The 25,967-nt window shown below is 39.8% G+C and overlaps 1 pseudogene; it reads right to left on the bottom strand.

Moving 5' to 3' along the window:
* LOC122095800 overlaps nucleotides 1-24,099 on the bottom strand; it is a 36,130-nt pseudogene extending 12,031 nt beyond the window's left edge.
* Between the last annotated feature and the right edge of the window lie 1,868 nt (nucleotides 24,100-25,967).

Here is a 25,967-nt window from a genome sequence, read left to right as displayed (position 1 = left end):
AATCTATTCTGTAGCATGTAGCTTTGCATACATATTATGTACATCATACCTGACACCCAGCACGTGCACAGAAATGGAAAACAGGTGTCTCACTTGGAATCTTACTCCAAGATGAAATATTTGGCAATGCTGGTACCTGAACTGAGAGCCTAGAAGTCCCAATTCATGAATGGGTGAGTGTCAGCCTCTAGCCCATTCAGCTGCCAAGTGGATCCCAGGACCTAGGATGGAGCCACAGGTTTGGCCAAAATAGCAGTACCTTTCTATCTGGTATATATAACAGATATTTATATATTTATCTGGTATAAAGATAAACATATATTTAGATATTTTGATACTGCCAGTGATGTCTATGTGGAATTAAATGACATACACTACATTCGTACAGGTTCTCTGGTCTTTAGTGAGGACTCCATATAATGAATAGTATTCTTTTAATGCATAATAGACTATGAATTAAAATCAATCTGTGTTCTGTGATTATTGGGTCTAAATTTATACTAGACTGATTGATGAACTACTCATCCAACCATGACATTGATCATATTTCTCTAGCGTTCCTATGGACAAACAATAGTTTCTTAGGCTCTCCAACCCTTTGTATGTAGCATGACTGGGATTCAAACTCAGGGCCTAGGTGTCCAGTTTGGCCTATGGCTTCGCTGACAGCATGTCAGCCTTCAGCAATGCCAAGTGATCAACAGGTTGCAGCAGTGTTATTTGGACCCGGGATGGTCACCATGCAAGCAAAGAAAACCAAGAAACTGCCATCTGTAGGTGGTTCCTGGCTTTTTTTTTTGTTCTTGTTTTCATTTTGTTTTCCTGTCAGCCCCCGAGGCCTAGTATCCCAGGATGGGCTGTGGGTCCAGAGGCTGCACCATCCAAGCCTAGGTTGATGTTAGCTGAGGCAGAGTTGCCACGATATGAGTTCAAGCACAGTGCTGGGCAAATAATAATAATAATAATAAAATAAATAAATAAATAAATAAAAATATTAAAAATAGCCTGGGGTCTGCTATGGTTCACGCCTGTAATCTTAGCTACTCAGGACCCTGAGATCTGAACATCATGGTTCAGAGCCAGCCAGGGCAGGAATGTCTGTGAGACACTTATCTCCAATAAACCACTAGAAAACCAGAAGTGGTGCTGGGGCTCAAGCATTATAGCACTAGCCTTGAGCTGAAGAGCACAAGGACAGCTCCCAAGGCCAGAGTTCAAGTCCCATACATACATACATACATATATACATACATACAATAATAATGAAGCTCCCTGGCTTCGAATTCATGCCCGTTTTTTTCTACCAGGCCTGGCAATGGAACTCAGAGTCTGGGTAACTCTAATTTACTGGGGGGATGGGGAAACTCACCCTCTTTGAAGACAAGCAATTCAGGCCTGTTCCCTAGGCCTGAATTCAATCCCCAGCCCTGTTAATGTAATATTCATCCACATTTGAAATAATGATTAATATCTACATACTTATGTTTATTGCAATTTGCTTTGTGTGTATTTATTTTATTTTTTGTATTATTCATTCATTATTTTATTGACTATTATTACATTTATAACATGTATTAAATTGATTACATCTTATGAGATATATCCAGATTTGCATATGTATTATATATTTTACTTCAGACCCAGGACATGCATTGAAATTCTATAGTAGATCATCCCATGCTTAGAAAAACAGAAAGACTACATCAACCAAATTAATTCATCCCTAGGCACCCCAGTGGCTTACATCTGTAATCCTAGCTACTCAGGAGGTGAGAACTGGAAGATGAAGTTTCAAAGCCAGTCCAGGCAGCAAAGCCTGAGAGATATCATCTCCAATTAACTGGCAAAAAGCCAATCTACAGGTATGGCTGAAGTGGTAGAAAATTAGCTACGAACAAACAAGCCAAGAAAGAGCAAGCTGAGTTCAAGTGCGTGGAGAGGGGGGTAGGGGGATAAAGGGGAGAGAAATCCTCCAAAAACAAACAACAAAACAACAGTACACAAATCCCATCTAATTTATGGTAACAACAAACTGAAAAAAAGATCAAGCTTGTGCATTTGTACAATTTTACATGAGCCCATATGTTCTTAGGTACACTTCAAAGCTATGTTTTTAATAATATGTGTATATATAAATTAATAATGTGTATATATATATATATATATATATATATATATATATATAACTAAGAAACCAGCCAATGAAAAAATACTTCTGAATTAGTGCCTTAATCATGGCATTATAAATTATTTGTACAAAAAGTACGTTCGAGGTTTCTTTCTTTAGAATCAATCTTAAAATGTTTATTCATGTACCAGGCGTCAGTGGCTCACACCTACAATCCTAGTTACTCAGGAGGCTGAGAGCTGAGGATGGCATTCAAGGCAAGCCCCGGGAGAAAACCGGAACCAGTAAAAAACCCGTAGAAAACCGGAAGTGGTGATGTGGTTCAAGCTGTAGAGTGCTCTCAAACAGCTGAAGAGCGCAGGGATAATGCCCAATTCCAGAGTTCAAGCCCCACCACCGACAAAAAAAAAAAGGAAAGAAGTTTGTTCATACAAAATTCTAACATTCTGAGCCTTAGGAAACTTTTCTTCCAGGGTCTTAGGCTCTTTAGGCAACTATTCCACAACTGAGCTACATCTTAGTACCGGTGTTTTTGTTTTTCATTTTAGAATCTAGTTTATTCCCAAAATGCTTACAAGTACCTACTGTCTTCACAGAAGTGAGTGTTTATTCAGAAACTCAACCTTTGGTGGTATGAGGACTCCCTTAGTCTATTTCATGGTAGGCACTGAGGAAAACTCACAAGACACAATTGCAGACATTTTATAATTATAAAAATAACTCTAAATAGAAATAACATCAACTGCATGGCACGGGTGGCTCATGCCTATAATCCTAGCTACTCAGGAGGCTGAGATTTGAGGAAGGCTACTCATGGCCAGCCAGGGAGGAAAGCCTGTGAGACTCTTATCTCCAATAAACCTCTAGAAAACTGGAAGTGGTGCTGTGGCTCAAGTGCTTAAGCGTTTGCATTGAGCACAGGGATAGCACCCAAGCCCAGAGTTCAAGCCCCACGACAGACAAATAAAAAAAATAGAAAAAATAAGAAATAACATCAACTGTCCCAAACTTCTAGGGAGAAATGATATCCTCATTTTCATTCTCACTCTTCATGGCAGATGGTTAAAATAAAATAAAAATAAAATAAAAAAATATTTCAAAATATTTCAAATAAAGTCAAAGTGAACTTTAAAAAATATTTAAAATGCTAATGAAACTCCTTGTCTTGGAATGTGTGATTTTTTTATCTGCAAGGCCTGGGATTTGAACTTAGGGACTGGGTAACTATGTTGCACTGTGGGGGAAGGGGAACCTCACTATGTTTGAAGACCAGAAATTCAGGCTTGTTCCCTAAGCCTGAATTCATGCCCCAGTCATATTCCTTATATATATATTAAAGATAGGATTGGGCTTCCATATACATGTTCAGTCTATATCATGTTTGGTGTGTTTATTCATTGTATTTGTTGTTTTATTCATTTATTTACCGTTTATTTTACCGACTGTGAGGACACCAAAACATATATGACATTGTTTACATACTATCAAATTGCATCTAGATTTGTAGACTTGTTCTCCATCATGTCTCACACCCAGCACTCTCTCAGAAAAGGAAAACAGGTGTCACACTTGGCTTCTTACTCGAGGATGAAATTCTTGGCAGGCTCTGAGATCAAGCCTAGAGGTGGCCAAAATAGCCATACATGGATAGGCAGGTGGTAGTATGCCAATAAATGCGTATTAGTAGAGAGTGCCAGAACTGTGTATCTAGTATTCAATAATATCTACTATGTTCTTACGAAGTCTTAGGCATTGAGACAGCCTAGATATTATGGAGAAAGAACATACAACCATCCAAGAAAAGTCCAAGAAATATGATAGATCTATTTAACATTTGGAAGACACCATCAGAAGGCCTAATCTGAGGATAATGGGTGTAGAGGAGCACCTAGAAACAGAAGTTAATGGTCTAGGAAATTTGTTTAACAGGATCCTAGCAGAGAACTTCCCAAACATGCAAAAAGATAGGCCTATTCAGATACAAGAAGCTTTTAGAACTCTAAATAGACCGGACCAGAACAGGACAAAATAGCATCACATTATAATCTTCACAGGATCAATTCAGACCAAGGAAAAGAACCTTAAAACTGTCAAGGAGAAAAGATCAATCACCTATAAAGGGAAAACAGTTAGAACCACCTCAGAATTCTCAGCAGTGACAATCAAAGCAAGAAGAGCCTGGAATGATGTAGGCCATGCAGTAAAGACAAACAACAATCAACCAAGAAAACTGTACTCAGCTAAACTCTCCTTCATAAACGAAGGTCAAAAACAACCTTCCATAGCAAAGAAAAAATGAAACAATATATCTCCACCAAACCAGCCCTACAAAAGATTCTTAAAGATGTCCTATATATAGAAAACCAACAAGACCACAAAAAGGCCAAGAAACCGCAGCCAAATGAGAATCCAAGAACCATAGAAAGAACCCAGTTGCCACAGCCCCCAAGAAGGTGGATAAAATGGCAGAAACTCCCAAATATTCTCAGTTCTATCTCTCAACATTAATGGACTTAACTCTCCAATTAAGAGACATAGACTGTCTAGTTGGATTAAAAAGCAAGAACCTTCTATCTGCTGACTTCAAGAGTCACATCTTGCCCATAAAAACAAACACATTTTCAATGTTAAAGGCTGGAAAAAATCTACCAAGTAAACGGCCCCCATAAACAGGCAGGAGTTGCAATCCTAATATCAGATAAAATAGAATTCAATTTAAAATTAGTGAGAAGAGTTAAAGAAGGTTGCTACATACTAATTAATGTATCACTCCTTCAGGAGGATATTACAATTATAAATATCTATTCACCAAATGGAGCACCCAAATTTATCCAAGAAACCCAACTTTCCCTCAAATCCCACGTACATCCAAAGACATTAATTGTTTGGGACTTTAACACACCACTATCCCCACTAGAGAGATCAACTTGGCAAAAACTCAACAAAGAACCTGCATATCTAAACAACTGCATAGATCAACTCGATTTACCAGATATCTACCGAAGATTTCACCCAGCAATATCAGAAAACACGTTTTTTTTCAGCAGCATATGGAACATTTTCCAATAGACCACATTTCAGGCCACAAAGCAAACTTGTCAAAAATCAGAAACATTGAACTTATACCTTGCATTCTCTGAGACCACAAGGGATTAAAAGTAGGACTCCACACCAAAAGCCGCTAAACAAAGTCCTGTAACACATGGAGGCTGAACAACACACTGCTGAATCAGGAGTGCATAATGGAAGATATGAGAAATGAAATTCAAATGTTCATGATATTCAACAAAAATAAGCACACAAATTACCAACTCCTCTGGGACACAGCAAAGGTAGTACTGAGAGGCATTTTTATAGCTCTGAGTTCCTACACCAACATATTGGAGAGATCTGAAACCAACAATTTAATGAGACATCTGAGCCTCCTTGAAAAAGAGCAGCAGGATAAACCCCAACCCAATGGACAGAAAGAAATAATTAAAATTAAATCAGAATTAAATGAATTAGAAGTCAAAAAAGCCATATAAAGAATCAACAAAACAAAGAGTAAGTTATTCGAAAAAAATAACAAAATTGACAGGCCCTTAGCCAGTCTTATGAGAAAAACAAAAGAACATGCCCAAATAAATGAACTCAGAGATGAGAATGGAAACATCACCAGAGAAACAACCAAGATTCACAATATTATAAGGAAATACTTCTCAAAATTTTTGCTAATAAGATTGAGAACTTGGCAGAAATGGACCTTTTCCTAGCAAATACTGACATGCCAAAATTAAACCAAGATGAGTTAAATCACATTAACAGGCCCAAATCAAGCACTGAAGTATAAACAGTAATAAGAGATCTCTCATCTAAGAAAAGCCCAGGTCCAGATGGTTTCACAGCGGAATTCAACAAGGTCTTCAAAGCAGAGCTCACATTAATACCCCTCCAACTCTTCAATGAAATTGAAAGAGAAACTTCACTATGGAACTCATTCTATGAAGCCATCATAAACCTCATCACAAAACCAGGCAGGGTCTTATCAAAGAAAGAGAACAATAGACCCATTTCTTGGATGAACATTCATGAGAAACTTCTCAACAAAATTTTGGCCAATCGACTTCAACAATTCATCCAAAAAATCATATACCAAGATCAAATAGGCTTCATTTCAGGGATGCAAAGCTGGTTCAATGTACGCAAATCAATTGGTATAATTCATCACATCAACAGGAGTAGGGATAAGAACCACGTGGTTATATCAATAGATGCAGAAAAAGCATTAGACAAGATCCAAAACCCCTTTATGATGAAGGTTCTGGAAAAATTAGGAATCCATGGAACATTCCTCAATACAATAAAGGCTGTATATGAAAAAGCTACAGCCAGCATTACAGTTAATGATGAAAAACTTAAGCTATTTCCTTTTAACTCAGGAACGAGACAAGGACGTACACTCTCTCCAATTCTCTTCAATCTAGAATTAGAATGCCTAGCTACAAATAAGACTGGATGCAAACATAAAGGGTATCCAAATAGGGAAAGAAGAAGTAAAACTCTCCCTCTTTGCAGATGACATGATCTTGTGTTTAAAGAATCCCACAGACCCCACTCCCAAATTTCTCAAGCTGATTCAAAACTTTGGAAAAGTAGCAGGGTATAAAATTAACGCTCAAAAATCAATGGCTTTTCTGTATGCCAACAATGAAAAAAGTGTGGCTGAAATTAGGAAAGCAACTCCATTTGTAATAGCCCCACAAAAAATAAAATATCCAGGAATTAACTTAACCAAAGAAGTGAAGGACATCTATGAAGAAAACTTTGAAAACATGAAAAAGGAAATCAAAACAGAACTTAGAAAGTGGCAAAAACTCCCATGCTCCTGGATTTGAAAGAACATCGTGAAAATGGCAATACTTCCGAAGGCTATCTCCAAATTCAATGCAATACCAATCAATATTCCAACCTCATTCTTCAAGGAATTAGAAGAGGCAATCCAAAAATATATATGGTACAGTAAAAGACCAAGAATAGCAAAAAACAATCCTCAACAGAAAGAACAGGGCTAGAGGAATATCAATACCAAATTTTAAACTCTACTACAAAGCCATAGTAATCAAAACGACATTGTACCTGCATAAGAACAGACCTCAGGACCAATGGAACAGAATTGAAAACCCAGAAATAAACACACAGACCTATAGCCAACTAACCTTCGATAAAAAGGCTCAAAAATAGAATGGAATAAAGACAGCCTTTTCAGCAAATGGTGCTGGCAAAATTGGTTAACTACTTGTAGAAAATGAAAGCTAGATTCTTATATATCATTCTGCACCAGAATCAACTCCAAATGGATCAAAGACCTCAGAGTCAAAGCAGACAATATGAAAACATTACAGGATAGAATAGGAGAAACCCTAGGTCTCCTTGGAGAAGGCCGAAATTTTCTTAATAGAGACCCAGAAACACAACAATCAAAGAAAGGTTGAATAAATGGGATTGAACAAAAATTGCAGAGCTACTGCATGGCCATGCACATAGCTAGCAAGATCAATAGAAAGTCCAGAGATTGGGATAAGTTCTTCACTAGCCATACAACCGACAAGGATCTCATATCTAAAATAAACGTGGAACTCAAAAAATTAAATCCCCCCATAACAAGTCTCCAAAGAAACAACTGTCCAATAAATAAGTGGGTTAAATACTTACAGAGAAACTTCTCTGAAGAGGAAAGAAGGATTGCCAAGAGACACATGAAGAAATGCTCAACCTCTCTAGCCATAAAAGAAATGCAAATCAAACCATAGAGATACAACCTCACCACAGTTAGAATGGCAATAATCAAGAACTCTAATAACAAAAGATGCTTGTGGGGATGCAGAGAGAAGTGAACATTACTACATTGTTGGTGGGAGTGTAAACTTGTTCTGCCACTTTGGAAAGCAATATGGAGGTTCCTCAAAATATTCCACCTAGAGCTCCCCTATTTCCCTGCAATCCCACTTTTGGGCATTTACCCAAATGATCACAAACAAGACCACACTAAAGCTGGCAGCACGACTATGTTTATTATTGCAGCATTATTTACCATAAGTAAGATATGGAACCAACCCTGATGCCTCTCAGTAGATGAATGGATCAAAAAATGTGGTATATATACCCAATGGAATTCTATGCCTCCATCAAAAATAATGACATTGCTCCATTTGTTAGGAAATGAACAGGCTTGAAAAAAATTATATTAAGTGTACTTGTTAGATTGTTAGTTAAACAAATGATATTAATGCTAATATTAATTTTAATGCAATTTCAGGGAACTCTCCTGTCTCTGACATCCTAACACTTGTATTTTGGGATTTGTCCCTGCAAATCTGGGATTTAGCAGGACTCAAAATAAACCAAGATCTTGCCCATGTATTTGTAACTCCTTTGTGTGGTATTCTCACAATTTAAAAAAATACGCCAAGAGTATTTGAATTGTACTATTAATGTTTAATTATAAATCTCTACTGATCTTTCTCTTAAGTGTTTTGGAGAAACCAAAGCTGAAATTAACTTGGACTTTTGTGGTGGTTGTAAATGTCTTAACTACCATCTCTGGTAGTAGGTACCATTAAATTTCAATTAGCCATCACAGGCTCAAGCCTGTAATCCTAGCTACTCAGGAGGCTGAGATCTGAGGAAAATCCATAGGACTCTTACTCCAATTGACTTCCAAAAAGACTAGAGGTGGAGATGTGTCTCAAGTTGTAGAGTGCTAGCCTTGAGGTTCTGAGTTCAAGCCTATATACTGACCATCAATTAACAAATTCAGAGGTTCCACTGTGAGTGCTATATTCTTTTAGAGACTGAAGAATTTTTTTTCGCATAGTCTTTCAAACATCAGCATCTCTAATGGAGAATCATTCTAGATCCTTATTTTCCACTTGAATAATTGTTATTCTCCAGGAGTAGAGTGGCCAAGAGGCTTTCAGATCAAGAGCTCGGACATTAAATTGGCTAAAAAGAGATCAAATTAAAATTTATTCTTTGGTTGCAAATACCACATTTTTGGTATGTGTTTGCTAGCCCTGGCACTTGAACTGAAGGCCTGGGTGCTGTTCCTGCACTTTTGTGTCAAAGACTATTGCTCTACCACTTGAACCACAACTCTACTTCGGGCTTATTGGTGGTTAATTGGAGATAAAAGTCTCACAGACATTCTGGACCTGGGTGGCTTCAAACTAGAATGCTGAGTAGCCAGGATGACAGGTATATGCCACCAGCATCTGGCTCAAATACCACCTATAACGTTAAAAGTCAAGGATATCTGTTAACATCTATCTCTGACAGATGTACAATGTTTTACTCCTCACTGAATGAATGTTCCTTTGAACAGTATTGCATCAAATGGAGTGGACTCAAGTTAGGTCTTGAACACCAAGAATCTGGTTTGGTGGAAGTGGCCTTGTTTTTCTACACCCTATTTGGCCATTGGTGTGGATTGTAAAAAAAAAAAAAAAAAAAAAGAGACAATTCAGTAAAAACAAATTCAAAGAGTCTGAGACACTTACACAAGTTCTGGACATCACTTCCTCGTGGGCTGCTGTTGTGCAGGCCCAATATTTGATCTGAAGAGAAACTTGGAATTACAAATGTTAAAACCCAAAGTCTAGTAACCTCTAAAAGGCCTGTGTAACTCCTTGATCCTCATACCTGATACTGTGACTTAGTGGGAAAAGCAAAGGGCAGATTTCTAGCTATTGCAGACTTCTCCCTTAGTGAACAATAAGTTACCATGTTCAGTCCTGGTTCCAGCACAGACTTGGCTCAGGTCTGTGAACCTGAGTGTAGACGTTTGAAGCTCCATACTGTGAATGGAAATTTGGCCTCCTACTAAGACAGCAGTTTGAGGGACTTGCATAGCTGTGGGAAAGTCTCTTTTTAATAGCCTGTTCTTTGTGCACATGTGGTTTAGATGCAGGGATGCATAACTAACTAGTCTCAGTGGTCACCCCAGGGTAGAGCAAGAGAGACAGAGTAGAGGGACAGTGATCAAGCTCACGCCACCTGCCATTTTATGCTGTTTTGACATGTTCTTCATGTATTTTAGTAATTCAAGAATAAAAATTAACATTACATACAGATTTTTAATTGCCTCTTTGTTTCTGACAAAAATTAAAAATAAAAATGAATTTAAATAGAAAGGCAGTATGGTAAGAGCAGGGAAAAGGAATGGAAAAATGATCATAGGCAGCTCCTGAAGTCCAACCTGGAGGTTTTATTTACCAACATCAGGGAATAAAATGAAACTATGTAACAAGATAGGCCAGCCTGCTTTTTCTCAGCAACAAGGCAGCCCTGTCTGCTTTCTTAGCAACAGAACAGCTCTGCCTGTGTTCCCTCATTTATGCCACAGTCAAAGCGGTCAATAGACCATGAGTAAGGGAGGAAATTAAAGCTGTCATTGAAAGATCAAAGAGAAAAAGCCCTGGATATGTCTGGAAACCTATAAAGCATCTGAAGCCTTAAACACTTAGGCCTTTCAGAGAGAAAGCCAAGATGTGCTCCTGAGGTCTGTAGATTCCCTTAATCAGAGAACACACAGACCTCCCAATGACAGAATCATCCCTGACAACAATAGAACTTCCTAGTGAGACTCAGAGAATAAAAGACACATTAAACTTTTCTCACTGCTAGAAACCAGCACACACTCAGAGGGCACCAGGACAATACAGGAGGGAGGGCTCAGCCCTATTGCAAACAATGGATGAAACTCAGAGGTCCACACCTAATTGCATGATGTAATCAGACCTCCTAAAGGTCCAACAGCTTCCAGATGCTGTCCGCAGCTCTTCAAAAAGATCAATCTGTGATGCCCAGCTCTAAAGCTCACCCTGTGTTTAGGGGCCCCCTGAGCTCAGCTTCTGCTCCTGAACCTGCCCATGTATTCTGTAAAGAGCCCAGAGAAACCCTTGGCATTTGTTGTACCCCAGAAGTCAGGCCACAGTGAGGCTTCTGCAGCCCCCACCCTTGCTCCAAGCATAGCCACCAACAAGGGAACACCCCCAGGTTACACTGCAGACCTCTGATGTGTAATAAAAAGAGGCTGTGCTTGTGCTGGCACAGTCACCAGTCAGCAGTCCAGGCAAAGGGGCATCTGCTAAGGCCACCCCAAGTAGCTGTGGGGCTCTGACATCAAGACAGAGGCAAGCAGGTGCACCCATGCAGGCTGCCTTTGAGAAAATCCTCTTCCAAGTGCAGGCCTGCATGGTGGCCTATGAAGCAGAATATGACACTGCAAAATTTCACAGCACACTAGAAGAATCAGACAAGCAATGGCCCTATGCTCAGAGACCTAACCAAGGTAGGAAATGAGAGAAAGAGAGAGAGAGAGAGGCTATCTGTGCTTAATACCTATATCAATATCCTTGATGAGTAATGGATAATTTTTATCAAGAAATAAATAGGAAAACTTCAAACTCTAACTCTGATGGAGTAGCTAGGATCAATTTAATCTTCCTACCATAAACAATCACAAAAGTGGAAGCTATGTGAAACTATATATGTATATAAATGTATATATAATATAAACATGTAGGCATATATATGTATATTCACATATACAATGTGAATATATAATGTATAATATAGATATGTATAGAGAGGGAAAAATAGAAATATATAGTACTTGAAGGAATAAAAACCAATAACTTCCAGTTTTGATTGAAAGCATGAACCCTTCCATGCAGTAATCTATTAGCTCAAAAATCTCAATTAATTTAATTATGCAGATCCACATTAAGACACATTCTAATTAAACAAAAACAGAAAACCTCTCAAAACACAAAGACACAACTCATCGCACACAAGTAATCTTCAATGATATTAAGACAAATTTCTCATCAGAAACTAGATTCACTATTAGACAGCAAGGGCAATAAATTTAAAGTGTTGAAAGGACAGATCTAAAACCCACCTTTCTAACAAATATACTTGCTCCAAATGTAAGAGATGAGCTAAGTACCTACCGATGGCTCAGGTATATAATCCTAACTACTCAGGAAGGTGAATTGTGAGGGTGGTGGCTCAAAGCCACCCTGGAACTTGTCCCCTCAGGAGGAAGTTGTAGGACACACCTTTCCTTGAGAAGGACGGAGGCCTTTGTGCAGTGCTATTGCTGGAAAAAGACATTGGATAAGGTGGCCATCAAGAATGGAGGTTATTAGCTAGTGTCTCCAGAGAAGCAATTTATAAGATTCAGTAGTCTTCTAGAAAATAAGAGTATTTTGACCACTGTCCTAGTGGTTTCAGAAATGCCACGAGAATGACCAGAGCAACCTCAAGCCACATGGATTCCTTAGCAACAGTCTTTGAGGTCTAAGAGCTAGAGTGTCAATGCTGTCAGGCTGTGATTGTTCCGCTATTTCTCTGACGTCACTGGCCCCAACTCTGATTGGTCCATTTCTTCTATGACATCACTATGCCTGGTTGTGATTGCTCCATTGTGTGAGGTCATGAAGGATATATAGGAAGCCACTGTGCTCCAACCTATGTCAGTTAACAGAGCTTGGAGCTCTTGCTTGATGACTCGCTGGACTGAATCAAAGTTAAATGATATTTTTGGTAGTGGGGACGGGCTGTTATTTGGATTTTGGTATTTCTTTTTACTCTTTCTGGGTTTTCCTTTATTTAATTTAATTTATTTAGGTAGACTTGCTACCTGCCATTGTAGCAGAAGGATGGAAGTACAGAAAGAATCAATCTCAAACTCCTTGAAGGAGGAGATCATCAAACAATACCGGAAGAAGATCTTTGACATAGGTACCTATGGAAAAGTGAAGTTGGCCCATTCCCTCCTCACAGACAAGGACATAGCATTTAAGATACTCTGGAAGTGAGAGTCCTCATCATTGGATAAAGAATGAGGTGGACATTTTTAAGAAGGTATGGCACAAACACATCATCAGGTTGTACCAGGTAATGGAGAAGGAAGAGTATGTGTATCTCATCATGGAACTGGCCACTAGGGGGTACCTCCTGGGGTGGATCTGAAAATTCTGCCGCCTATATGAGGATGAAGCCAGGAGGCTTGTCACACATGTTGTAAGTGCTGTTCACTACTTCCACCAAACAAAATCATACACGAAGACCTTAAGTCCAACAATATCCTTTTGGACACCAAAGACAGTATCAAGTTCAGTGGATTTGGTCTGAGTATCTGGCTCACCCTGGGGCAGTTGCTAATGAATATATGTGGTACAGTGCTATTCCATCCGCCTGAAATGTTCTAGGAAGAAATGATGGCCTGGTGCAGGTGTCTCACACCTGTAATCCTAGCTATTTAGGAGACCGAGATCTGAGGATCATGGTTCAAAGCCAGCCCTTATGGCTCTACCCTCTGAGCAGACTCATACTGATACCAAAGACTAATTTGAGTAGGAAACGGCAGAGGATAGAGGTGGCTAGCAAAATAGCTACCATTCTTCTCAGAACAAGCTGCTGAATGTGGGCCCAGATGAATAGGTTTATAAAATGTGAGGTGTGCATAAATTATGACTCATCCAAAAAAGGCTGCAATTAATATATGTCTGTCATGGATGGACACAAAATAATCTATTTATGTGAAATATATTGACTAAGCAATTTCATAATGGAAAAAGGGAAGATTAAAAGTTTCTGTGGCTGGGGGATGGCCTGTAATCCTAACTACCCAGGAGGCTGAGATCTGAGGATCACAGTTGAAAGCCAGCCAGGGCAGAAAAGTATGTGAAACTATTATCTCCAATAAAACACTAGAAAACTGGAAGTGGCGCTGTAGCTCAAGTGGTAGAGAACACGCCTTGAGCTGAAGAGCACAGAGACAGTGCCCAACCCAGAGGTCAAGCCCCATGACTGATCAAAAACAAAACAAAAGTTTCTGGTGCAGGTCATTGTGTGGATTCCATCAGTATTGAAAAGAAAGTTCACAAGCAGAGGTAATGGTTAAAAAGTAGTGTGGATATAATTAATGTCACTGAATTTTATACCTAACAAGCATGAGGCCCTGTGTTCAGATCCCTGCACTTCCAAAAAAATGTTAAATCTTCCTTCTGTTACCTACCTTAAGTGGTAGATAATCTTCTACTGTTATGATTGTATTGCTCAGAGCTTCTCTGGTGAATGTTTATTCATGCTTTTACACATAATCCATTATTTGAATATTGATGTTGAGTTTTAAAGTGTAATTTTTTGTATTAAAATAAGGGCAAAGCCTGTATTTCTAACTCAAGAGGTTAAAGCAGGAAGATCCCTATTCAGTCAAGGCTGCATAGAGAGGTCCTTCCTAAATCCCCATGCTAGTGCTGAAACTGGAGGGACAATTGTTTGTAAGAAATTACAAGTGATAGATAAGGTTCTGATCATATTAGGTTTTGTTCATGTCAGTTTGGATTTAATATTTACATAAATTTAAAAATTTTTCCTTTTCCCCTTACTCTCAGTATGTTATTTTGAAACTTTGTAGTACGTTTTTGTTTGCTGCACTTAAAAAAAAACCAGTTTTCCTTTGTATCATATTAAACATGTTTTTTTCTGTATTACAATTTACTATTTATTTTTGAAATTTTTTATGTTTTTTTTCTCCATCTAGGGACTGGCCACTGTCTCAGAGATTTTGCTCAGTTCTGCCAATTGAGCTACAGCTCAACTTCCAGCTTCTTTCTTTTTGAAGTCTCATGCGTACCCCAGCACTACTAAAGAGGCTGAAATCTGAGGATCTTGGTTAGAAGCCAGTCTGAGCAGCAAAGTCTGATGTTTTTTTTTATTATTATTTTGCCATTGGTTATGGGCCTGAAAACTAGGCTTTGGCGCTGTCCATCAACATTCTAGCTTAAGGTTAGTGCTCTATCAACTGAGCTGCAGCAACATTTTCAGCTTTTCCTGCTTATGTGGTTCTGAGGACTCAAACCCAGGTCCTCATACATGCAAGGCTAGCACCACTGAGCCAACTTCCCAGATGAAGTCTCAGTTTCTTATCTCCAATTAATCTCCAAAAAGCTGGGGGTTGTAGTACTCTAGACTTGAGTAAAACAGGGCAGGTTCAACCCCTAGTACTGGTAATTACATACACAAATCTCATGGACTTCCTTGCTAGTTCTGGCTTTTAACTGTGGCATGGGTAGCTAGAATCTACAGGCATAAACAACCAGCCTCTGACATTTTAATATTTTTACTCAGCTCTTTCTTGACTTCAACCTCAATGCTTTTTAATTGCGGTCAGTAGACCTGATACCTGGGCCTCATTGCTGTTTCTTGCCTATTTTTAAGGAGGGTGGAGTTGAACCCTCGGCCTGAGTGCTGTCTTTGAGCCCTTCAGCTTAAGGCGAATGCTCTACCATTTCAGCCACAGAGCCACTTCAGGATTTCTGGTGGTTATTTGGAGATAAGTTCTCATTAACTTTCCTTCGCAGGTTGGTTTTGAACCATGATTTTCATAACTCAAACCCCTCAATATCTAGGATTACAGGCTAGAGTCTCAGTGCCCTTATGTTTATTAGTTTTAGACTCAAGGATTATGTTTTACAACTCAACCATAACTCCACTCCTAGCTTTTTGCTGGCTAATTGAACATAAGATTTTATTGTACTTTTCTGGATAGTCTGGTTTCAAACCATGATCCTCAGATTTCAGCTTCCTGAAGTGCTCTGATTATACACATGAACCACACACCGATTGTACATTTAAAACCGTTAATGTTATCTTTTTCCAATTTTTCTTTTCAAAATTTTCCTTGTTTGTTATTTTTGCTTATGTGCTTGTCCTGGGGCTACAAATCAGGGCCTGGATACAATACCAGAGCTTTTTCTTCAAGACTAGTGGCTTACCACATGAGCCAAAATATAACTTGTGGCTATACTTGTTTTGTCTTGGTGCTTGAAATAAGGCCCTGAGTGCTGTCCTAGAAAGTGATTGCCCCGTTTGCCACTTGACTCACAGCTCAACTCCAGTTTTTTTTAATTCTTGGTACTAATAGGAGATAAGAGTCTTATGCAAAGCCCAGCATGGATCAGTTTTTTGAAATCTGAGAATCATGGTTCAAAGCCAACCAAGGCAGGAAAGTCCAGGAGAATCTTAGCTCCCATTAATCAATGAAAAGCTGGGAGTGGTGGAGCTCTATCCTTGAACAAAACAGCACAAGTTCAAGCCATAGGACAGCACACTGTTGCACACACAGAGAAAGCCTCATGGGCTGGCTTAGAACCATGATCCTCAGATTTCAGCCTCTCTTCATCTTCTCTTCTTTGAAAATTTTATTGGTCTTGTGGCTTGACCTCTAACTCTGGGGCCTATATCTTACCTTTTACACTCAAGGCTGATGCTTTTACAACCTCAGCCACAGCTCAAGGTTTTGGGCTGTGTAGATGAAGATGAGTCTCAAGCACATTCCTGCCCAGGCTGATTTGACATTGCAATCCTCAGAAGTCAGCCTCTTGTATAGTAAGGATTACACACATGACCAGCAACATTTGGGTCATTTTAAAACTTTAATATGTTCTTGCTTCCACGTTCTTATTTTCTTCATTTTTGCTTGTGCTAGGAGTAGAAATTGAAGCTCAGATGCTGTCTCAGTGCATATATGGGACTAACCATAACATTTGGCTTTTGGGGGGAAATTAATTGGAGACAAGAGACTCATGTAGAGGTAGGCCAGATTCGGGAAGCTGAAAATTGAGGAAAGTCCTTAACACTCTTTTCTCCAATTAACCACTAAAAATCAGAAAGTAAGTAGGTCATTGAAGAAAAGATTGCAAGTTCAAACACAAGGATTGGCACACAGAGAGAGACGCAGAGAGAGACAAAGAGAGAGATACAGAGAGAGAGATCTTATGAGCTCATATAACTGAGCTGAGCTTTAAACAGTATCCTCAAATTTCAACCTGAGTAGCTAGAATCACAGATATGAGCCACCAATGATTAGTTCATTGAAACCTCTGGTATTGCCTCTTTCTTCTCTTCTTCTACCCTTCATTTATTTATTTTTGTGTTTGTTGGTCCTGGAGCTTGAACTCATGCAAGGCCTGGCCTGATACACGAGCTTGAAATCCGCCTATCATAGTTTGAAAGCAGCCTGAGCAAGAAAGTCCATGAAACTCTTATTTCCATTCAATCAAAAAAAAATCCTATCTCCAGTGTGGCTACCACACACAAAACAGTCTCCTGGAATTTCTTTTTTTTCCCTTTTTTTAATTGTGAAAACACTGTACATAGGGGTTACAATTACATGGGCAAGATAATGAGTATATTTCTTATCAAGAATTGTAGCCTCCTCCTTTGTTTCCTCTTCCCATTCCTTCCCATCATCCCCCTGCCCCCCACCCAAACGTCCCCGCTCCACCTCCCCCCCACCCCCGCCCCGCACCAAAGTTGTAAAGTTCGTTTTCGACATAATGACTTGTACATCTCATGGTTGTAATGGGTCCACGTGTATCCCTGTTTAAACGATTTGTTTTTCCCCTTCCCCTCCACAAATTATACCGACATCAAATACAGTGTAAGCAGGGGTTAAACTGTAGGGGAGGGACATATACAGCAACAAAGAAATAATCTTATAAATGTGATAGAAACAATCGCATGAAAGAAAAAAAACATTTGAATACATATCTTAGGGTTCATTTCCCTAACATCACCTTATCTGACCTTTTCTGCTTGACTCAGTACACAATGGAATTCTATGCCTCCATCAGAAAGAATGACATTGCCCCATTTGTTAGGAAATGGAAAGACTTGGAAAAAATTATATTCAGTGAAGTAAGCCAGGCCCAAAGAAACATAGGTCCCATGGTTTCCTGGAATTTCTTGACTGGGTTTGCCTTTACACTGGCTCTTATATTTCAGCCTCCTGCTTTTCTAGAATTACAGACAGGAGCCAACAGTCCAAGGTTCTCTACTTCAATCATTTAATTCTCTTATTGTGATCCTGAGGCTGGATCTCTGAGCCAGGGCACTGTTTCAGGTTTTTCCTCAGGGCTGGTGCTTTCCAACTACAAGCACATCCTCATTTTTGGATTTTGTTGCTGATTAGTTGGAGATTTAGGCACTTCCCTGCCCAGGTTGGCTATGAACAACAACCTTTAGATTTTAGCCTTCTGAATCACTAGGATTAAACACACCAACCAAAAATTCGTGGATAATTTTGAAACTTTAATTGGATTTTCTCACACCTTTTTTCCCCTAGTCTTGAGGCTTGAAATCAGGGCTTGGGCACTGTTCCTGAGCTTCTTTTACTGAAGGTGAGGACTCTATTACTTGAGCCACAGTACCACTTCCAGCCTTTGCTATTCATGAGGTACTGAGGAAACAGACCCAGGAATTCAAACATACTAGAAAAGCACTCTATCACTAAGGCATATTTCCTGCCATTCTTACACCTTTTTTTGTATTTTTATTTCCTTGTCTATGTGGTCCTGGGTCTACAAATCAACCCAGGTGCTGTCCCCGAGGGGTTTATTAAGACATGAGCCACCACACAACTTGTGCTATTTTTTGATGTTGTTTGGTTTTAAGTAGCTACATAGAGTTGAGTATATGAATTCTCCTATCTGGGCTGGCTTTCAACTGTGAGCCTCAGATTTGAGCCTCCTGAGTAGCTACCATCTCAGGTGTTTGCCACCTATGCTTGGCTCATTTTAAACTGTGAAATTGGCTCTTTCTTCTCCCACCCTTCTCCACATTTATTTTATTCTTTGTATGTGTGTTGGCCCTGAAGTTACTATCAAGGTCTGGGTGCTGTTTCAGAAATTATTTTCTCATTTCTGCCATTGGAGCCACAGCTCAATCGCCAGGGTTTATTTTTCTTCCTTTTGGAGATAAGTCTCATGTAAAGTCCAGCAAGACTCAGGAGGCTGAAATCTGAGTATCACAGTTTGGAGCCAGCCTGAACAGGAAAGTTCATGAGATTCTTTTCATCAACTACCAAGATGCTGGGAGTGGTAGAGCTCCTACAGAAATTCAAGCCCTAGGTTGGCACAAAGCAAAAAAGCCCCATGGTCTTTCCTGTTTGGACTGGCCTTTCAATACTATCTTCAAACTTCAGCCTCCTGAAATCTAAAATTATAAGCATGAACCACCAGCGCTAAGCTTATTTTTAAATCTCAAATGGTCATTTCTTCTCTTCTTTCAGTTTTGTTTTTGGTCGACTTTGGGCTGAATTATGGACCAGGAATCCGTTTTCCATATTTTTGCCATATTTCAGTACTTTACAACTACTATCACACCTTCATTTCCAGCTTTTGCTGGGTAGTTGAAGATAAGAATTTCAATCACTTTCCTACCCAGGCTGGCTTTGAGTTGTTATCCTCATATTTCAACTTCCTCAGTAGCTAGGAATACACAAACCAACAACCCATGGCTCATTTTGAAATGATAATTTTCTCTTTCTCTCATCTTTAATAATTTGTGCTCTTTTTTCTTTGTTTTTGTATACCACATGAACCAGAGCACAGCTAGTGTCATAATTTGGTGACAAATGAGACATAAGGGTCTCATGGATTCTCCTACCTGGGCTGGCCTTCAATGGTGATCCTCAGATTTCATCTTCCTGAGTAGCTGATAGAACATCGGTGAGCTACCAATGCTTGATTCATTTAAACCTCTGTCATTGGATCTTCCTTCTGCACTTCTAGCCTCTTTCTTTAATCTTTCTGTTATTGTCCTGGGGCTTGAACTCAGGGCCTGGTTGCTGTCCCAGAAACTGATTGCCCAATCCTGCCACTTGAGCCATAACTCAATTCCCAGGCTTTTTTTTCTTTTTGACAATTAATTGGAGATAAGAGTCTGAGGAAAGCCTACCATGAATCAAACCAGGCTGAGAAGGAAAGTCCATGAGACCATGACCTCCAATTAACCACTGAAAATCTTGGAGTGGTAGAGCTCTGTCCTTGAACAAACCAACACAAGTACAAGGAGGCACACACAAGCTGCAAGATGGCACACAGATGCACACATATCAGAATGTCTCATGGATTTTCTTCCATGCATTAACTTTGAATTGTGCATCCTCAGATTTCAGTCTCTCTTCTTCCACTCTCCTTTGATTGTTTGTTATTTGTAATTTTTAGTGGCCCTGCAGCTTGACCTCTGGCTCTGGGGACTGTTTCTTAGCTTTTTAACTGAAGGCTGTAGCTTTACCACCTCAGCTCCAGCTCAGGGCTTTGTGCTAGGTAGCTGGGATAAGCATCTCAAGCACGTTCCTACCCAGGCTGACTTGATACCACAATCCTCAGATGTTAGGCTCTTGGGTAGTTAGGATTATCCACATGACCCACAACCCTTGTGTCATTTTCAAACTTTAATATGTGCTTGACACTTCCTTCTTTTGTTTACTTTTTATTTTTTGCATGTGTGTGCTGTTCTTGGGTCTACAAATTGGGGCTCATATTCTGTCCTAAAAGTTTTTATTCAAGGATATCCTCTATTACATGAGAAACATCATAACTTTTTGGTACTTTTTGAGGGGGGCTGATTAATTAGAGACAAGAGTCATGGACTCTCCTGCCTAGGCTGGCCATGAACCATCATCCTCAGATTTCAGGCTCTTGAATAGCTAGTAAAACATGTATGAGCCACTGATGCTTGTTTGATTTAAGCCTTTGTCACTCGCTCTTCCTTGGTTACTTGTACTCTTCTTTCTTTCTTCTGTGCATGTCCTGGGGCTTGAACTCAGGATCTGCCTGCAGTTCCAGAAAATAGTTGCCCAGTTTGCCACTTAATCCACAGCTCAACTTCCAGCTAAATAAGGTAGCTGAAATCTGAGGACCATGTTTCAAAGCCAGCCTGGGCAGAAAAGTCCATGACATTCTTATCTCTAATTCACCACCCAAAAGCTGGGAATGCTAGGGTACTAGGCAAAGGATAATACAGAGACACACACATCACACATAGAAACACACACACACACACACACACACACACACACACACACACACACACACACAAACATTCACACATACACACACAAAGTCTCCTGGACTTTGTTTTTTGGGTTGACCTTGAAACTTGATCCCAAGATTTTTGTAGCCAGGGATCAACTATAGCCATGATCAACAAACACCAGGCTTATATTTAAATTTACAATTGGCCTTTATTCACTTCTCCTACAATTTTTTAGCACTAAGAATTGAACTCTGGGTCAGCAGTTTTTTTTAATTAGCTTTTGCACCAAATACAGTGCTTTACATCTACAGTCATATCTGCACTTCCAGCTTTTGGCTGGGTAGTTGGGGTTAACAGTTTCATGTACTTTCCTGCCCAGTCTAGCTTTGAACATAGAATGGATAGGAATACATACATGAACCAACTTAAACCTTAGTTTTCTTTTCCCATGATTTTTTTAAGTCTTGGGGATATTTGTTTGTTAGTTTTGAAATGTATGTCTAGGACTTCAAGTCAGGGCCTAGGTTTTGTCCCAAAGTTTCTATTTGAGACTAGCACTCAACCGAATGAGCCAAAGTACGAACTGTAGCTTATTTTTGGTGGCAAATTAGATATATGAGTCTCATAGACTCTCCTGCCTGGGCTGACCATGAACCGTGAATCTTAGATTTAATTCTCCTGAGTACCTTGTACAACATGTGTGAGAAACCAATGTTTGATTCATTTCAACCTCTGTCACTGACTCTTCCTTTTGTATTTCTATCCTCTTTTTATTTCTTCTGTGTTTGTCCTCCAGCTTGAACTCAGGGTCTGGGTGCTGTCCCAGAAATTTTCCCAGTTCTGACAATTGAACCACAGCTTAACTCCAGGATTCTTTTTCTGTTTTGGTGTTTAATTAGAATGAGTATAATGCAGAGCCAAACCAGATTTATGAGGCTGAAATCCGAGAATCAAAGTTGGTGCCAGCCTGGGCAGAAAAGTACATGATATCTCCAATTATAACCACTAAAATGCTGAGATTAGTAGAGCTTTGAGCAAAACAGTGCAAGTTCAAGCAACAGGACTCACACACAGACATACTTACACAAACACAAGTCTTATGGACTTTCCTACTCGTTCTGGCCTTTAAATATTATCCACACATTTTAGCCTCTTGAGTAAACAATTACAGTTATGAGCCACCAGTGATGAGCTGATTAGCTCATTGCAGCCTCAGTTATTGGTTCTTCTTTCTCTTCTAGTCTTCTTTGCATGTACTCATTTCATTTTTTGTAAGTGTGCTAGTGCTGGAGCCAAAACTCATGCAAGGCCTGTCCTGTTTCAAGAGGCTGAAATTTGACCATCATGGTACAAAGCCAGGCTGAGTAGGAAAGTCTCAGATCCTTACCTCCAATTAACTGCCAAAAATCTGGGAGTACTACATTTCTAGGCCCAGGATGGCCCACAAGCAACTGTCTTCTGGACTTTCCTGCTAGAATTGGCCTTTACACTGCATACCCATATTTCTGCCTCCTGGAGAATTACAGGCATGAGTCACCAGCCCCAGGTTCTCTTCTTATTTACATTTTTGTGATCCTAAGGCTGGATCTCTGAGCAAGGGCACTGTTTCATAGCTTTCTCACTCAAGCCTGGTGCTTTACAACTCAATCACTGATTCACTACTATTTTCTTGTTTATTTGTTTTGCTGGTGATTTGAAGATGAGAGACCATAGCCCTCAGATTTAATCTATCTTAGTATTCAGGATTACAGCAAAAGGAAGTGGCACTGTAGCTCAAGTGGTAGAGCACTAGCCTTGAACTGAAAAGCTGAGGGACAGCCCTCAGGTCCAGAGTTCAAGCCTTACAACCGACCAAAAAAAGAGGATTACACACAAAAACCAAAAACTCATGACTCATTCTAAAATTTTAATTGGATTTTCTTATACATTTTTAAATTTCTACTTTCTATTTCCATATGTATGCTGGGCTTGGAGCTATAAATCAGAGCCTAGGTATTGTCTCAGTTCTTTTTTTTTTTTTTTGCCTGTCATGGAGCCTGAACTCTGGGCCTGGGCGCAGTCCCTCAGCTTTTCAGCTTGAGGCTAGAGCCGTACCACTTGTGCTACTGCGCCACTTCTAATTTTTCCTGCTTATGTGTTGGTGAGGAATTGAGCCCAGGGCCTCATGCATGCAAGGCAAGCATTCTCCCACTGAGTCACCTTCCCAGCCCCCTCCCAGTACATTTTTAATACTAGCCCTCTAATATGTGAACCACAGCACAATTCAGAGCTTTTAAAAAATAACTGTAGTTGGCTAATTAGAGTAGAGTTCATGGACTCCCCTGCTTTGGCTGGCCTTGAGTACTGATCCTCAGATGTGAGACCCTTGAGTAAGTACAGTAACAAGTGTAAGCTAAATCAATTTTGCTCATTTTAACCTCTGAAATCGGCTCTCCCTTTTCTTCTTCCACCTTTCTTTTCATTTATTTATTTTATTCTTGTGTGTGCTGGTCCTGGAGCTTGATCTCAAGGTGTGGGTGCTGTCCCAGAAATCATTGTCTCATTTCTGCCATTTTAGCCACATCTCAAAACCAGGTGTTATTTTTTTTCTTCTTTTTGGTGGTTCATTGGAGATAAGTGTCTCATGCAAAGCACAGAATGTCTCAGGAAGCTGAAATCTGATTATCAGTTTGAAGTCAGCCTGCACAGAGAATTCCATGAGACTCTTTACCTCCAATTAGCTGGTAGTCAGCCCACCAATTAGCTGAGAGTAATAGAACACCAGCCTTGAATAAAGTAGAACAAATTCAACCCCCATGACTGGCACACACAGAAAAAATGCCCCATGTACTTTCCTGCATGGGCTTGCCTTTAAATGTTATTTTCTGATGAGTTTTGGGAAGATGGCGGAGGAGAAGCTGGAGGTTAAACAAGCTCTCGCATACAAAACAATTTTAGTGTTCCAATAAACAGTCCTAAGCCAAAGAATCACACCAAGTGTGCCATCACAGGACAGAGAGTTAGGCCTGAGAGGGAAAATCCAGGCAAGGAGACAGATATGAGCACTTGCCAGTGGCCACGGATGTGGCGGCAGTGGCAGCAGCCATAGCCGCCATTCCTGCAACAAAGAGAGTCCAGGACTTAAGCGCCAGACGCGGCAAGTGAGCGGTTTCTACTCAACACCAGCAAGAACTGACAAGGAGCACACATCTTCATCCTGAAGTTCGCAGACCAGAGATGAGCCAGGAACCACGACTCTGGCGTGAGTAGAAGCCTGACATCCTCACTCCTTCTCAGGGAGCAGAGGAGGGAAGGCCAACCCTCCCCCCACATGACGGGAGATCTCCATCTTGGATACTGACAAAGCCAGGCTGTGCAGCTAGCTCCAACTCAGGCCTTGGAAGAAAACAAGAGTCATTTAGCAGGTCACAGGTTCCTAACCTGACCTGCCAGGCTCAGCTCCTCCCTGGGAAATGTCACCCAGCTTGGGCAGCCAGGCCCAGGAGTGGGCTTTCTTCACTGGGTAAACAAAGCTAGAGGTTGCCCTTCCCTACAGTAGCCTTGACAATCAATTGAAATTCAGTAAACATAAACCCTGAGAATGGCTCCAGGCTGGGCTCTGTGAGTTTCTCAGAAGCTAACTCCTCAGGGAAAAGCTGCTGTTTGCTGAAAGACCTCAACTTTACCCAGAACCTAGCCTCATCACAGCATCTCCAAACTAGAGGAAACAGCCATCTCCCTCTTTTGTGAAACCCAAAGTAGATCTCTGTCCAATTGAACTAGCCTGGGAGGAGGATCACAAAATCCTTGGTAAAGCAGAGCATTTTTCTGCATACTCAAACAAATTGACTAAAGAAACCAACCAAGCCGCAGGAAAATCAAACACCAAAAGCAGACCAGATAATCCAACAAGAGACTGGATATGGACACAAGGGAGATTCAAGATCGTCCCATCCCCCCAAAAAATCAAAGATCTCTTTTTTTGTACCTTTTATAATTTTTTTCTGAACCTTTTTTATTAATTTTTAACTTAAAATTTTTTTATCTATTAACTTTTTCTTCTTACTCATAATTTTTATTTTGGGGTTATATGTGCGTGTATTTTTTAACAAAATATTTTATTTTGTTCTTTTTTTATTGTGAACATACAGTACAGAGGGGTTACAATTACATGGGCAAGATAATGAGTACATTTCTATCAAGCATTGTAGCCTCTTCCTTTGTTTACCTTTCACATCCCTTCCCAGCTTCCCCCGTCTCCCACCCAAACACCCTCCCACCCCCACCAAAGTTGTGAAGTTCGTTTTCGACATGACAACTTGTACTTCTCATTGCTGCAAACGTCCACCTGTGTCCTTATTTAAACAATTTATTTTTCCCCTTCCCCTCCACAAATTATATCGACATCAAATACAGTGAAAGCAGGGGTTATACTGTGGGGGAGGGACATCAAAGCAACAAAGAAATAATCTTATAAATGCGTTAGAAACAAATGCATGAAAGAAAACAAAACATTTAAATACATATCTTAGGGTTCATTTTCCTAACTTCACCTAATCTGACTTTTTCTGCTTGACTCATACATGTACTAGATATTGCAAAAAAGGGAAACTATGGGACCTATGTTTCTTTGGGCTTGGCTTACTTCACTTAATATAATTTTTTCCAAGTCTTTCCATTTCCTAACAAAAGGAGAAATGTCATTCTTTCTGATGGAGGCATAGAATTCCATTGTGTATGTATACCACATTTTCTTAATCCATTCATCTACTGAGGGGCATCTGGGTTGGTTCCATATATTAGCTATGGTAAATAATGCTGCAATAAACATAGTTGTGCTGGTAGCTTTAGTGTGGTCTTGTTTTTAAGCATTTGGGTAAATGCCCCAAAGTGGGATTGCTGGGTTTTAGGGGAGCTGTATGTGGAGTCTTTTGAGGAATCTCCATACTACTTTCCAAAGTGGTTGAACAAGTTTATACTCCCA

This window comes from Dipodomys spectabilis, unplaced genomic scaffold (assembly GCF_019054845.1).
Source record: "Dipodomys spectabilis isolate Male_0828 unplaced genomic scaffold, ASM1905484v1 ptg000362l, whole genome shotgun sequence".
In the NCBI taxonomy this organism is placed as follows: domain Eukaryota; kingdom Metazoa; phylum Chordata; class Mammalia; order Rodentia; family Heteromyidae; genus Dipodomys; species Dipodomys spectabilis.
The sequence above is the reverse complement of the archived record's forward strand: the minus strand, read 5'-3'. Positions and strand labels throughout refer to the sequence as shown.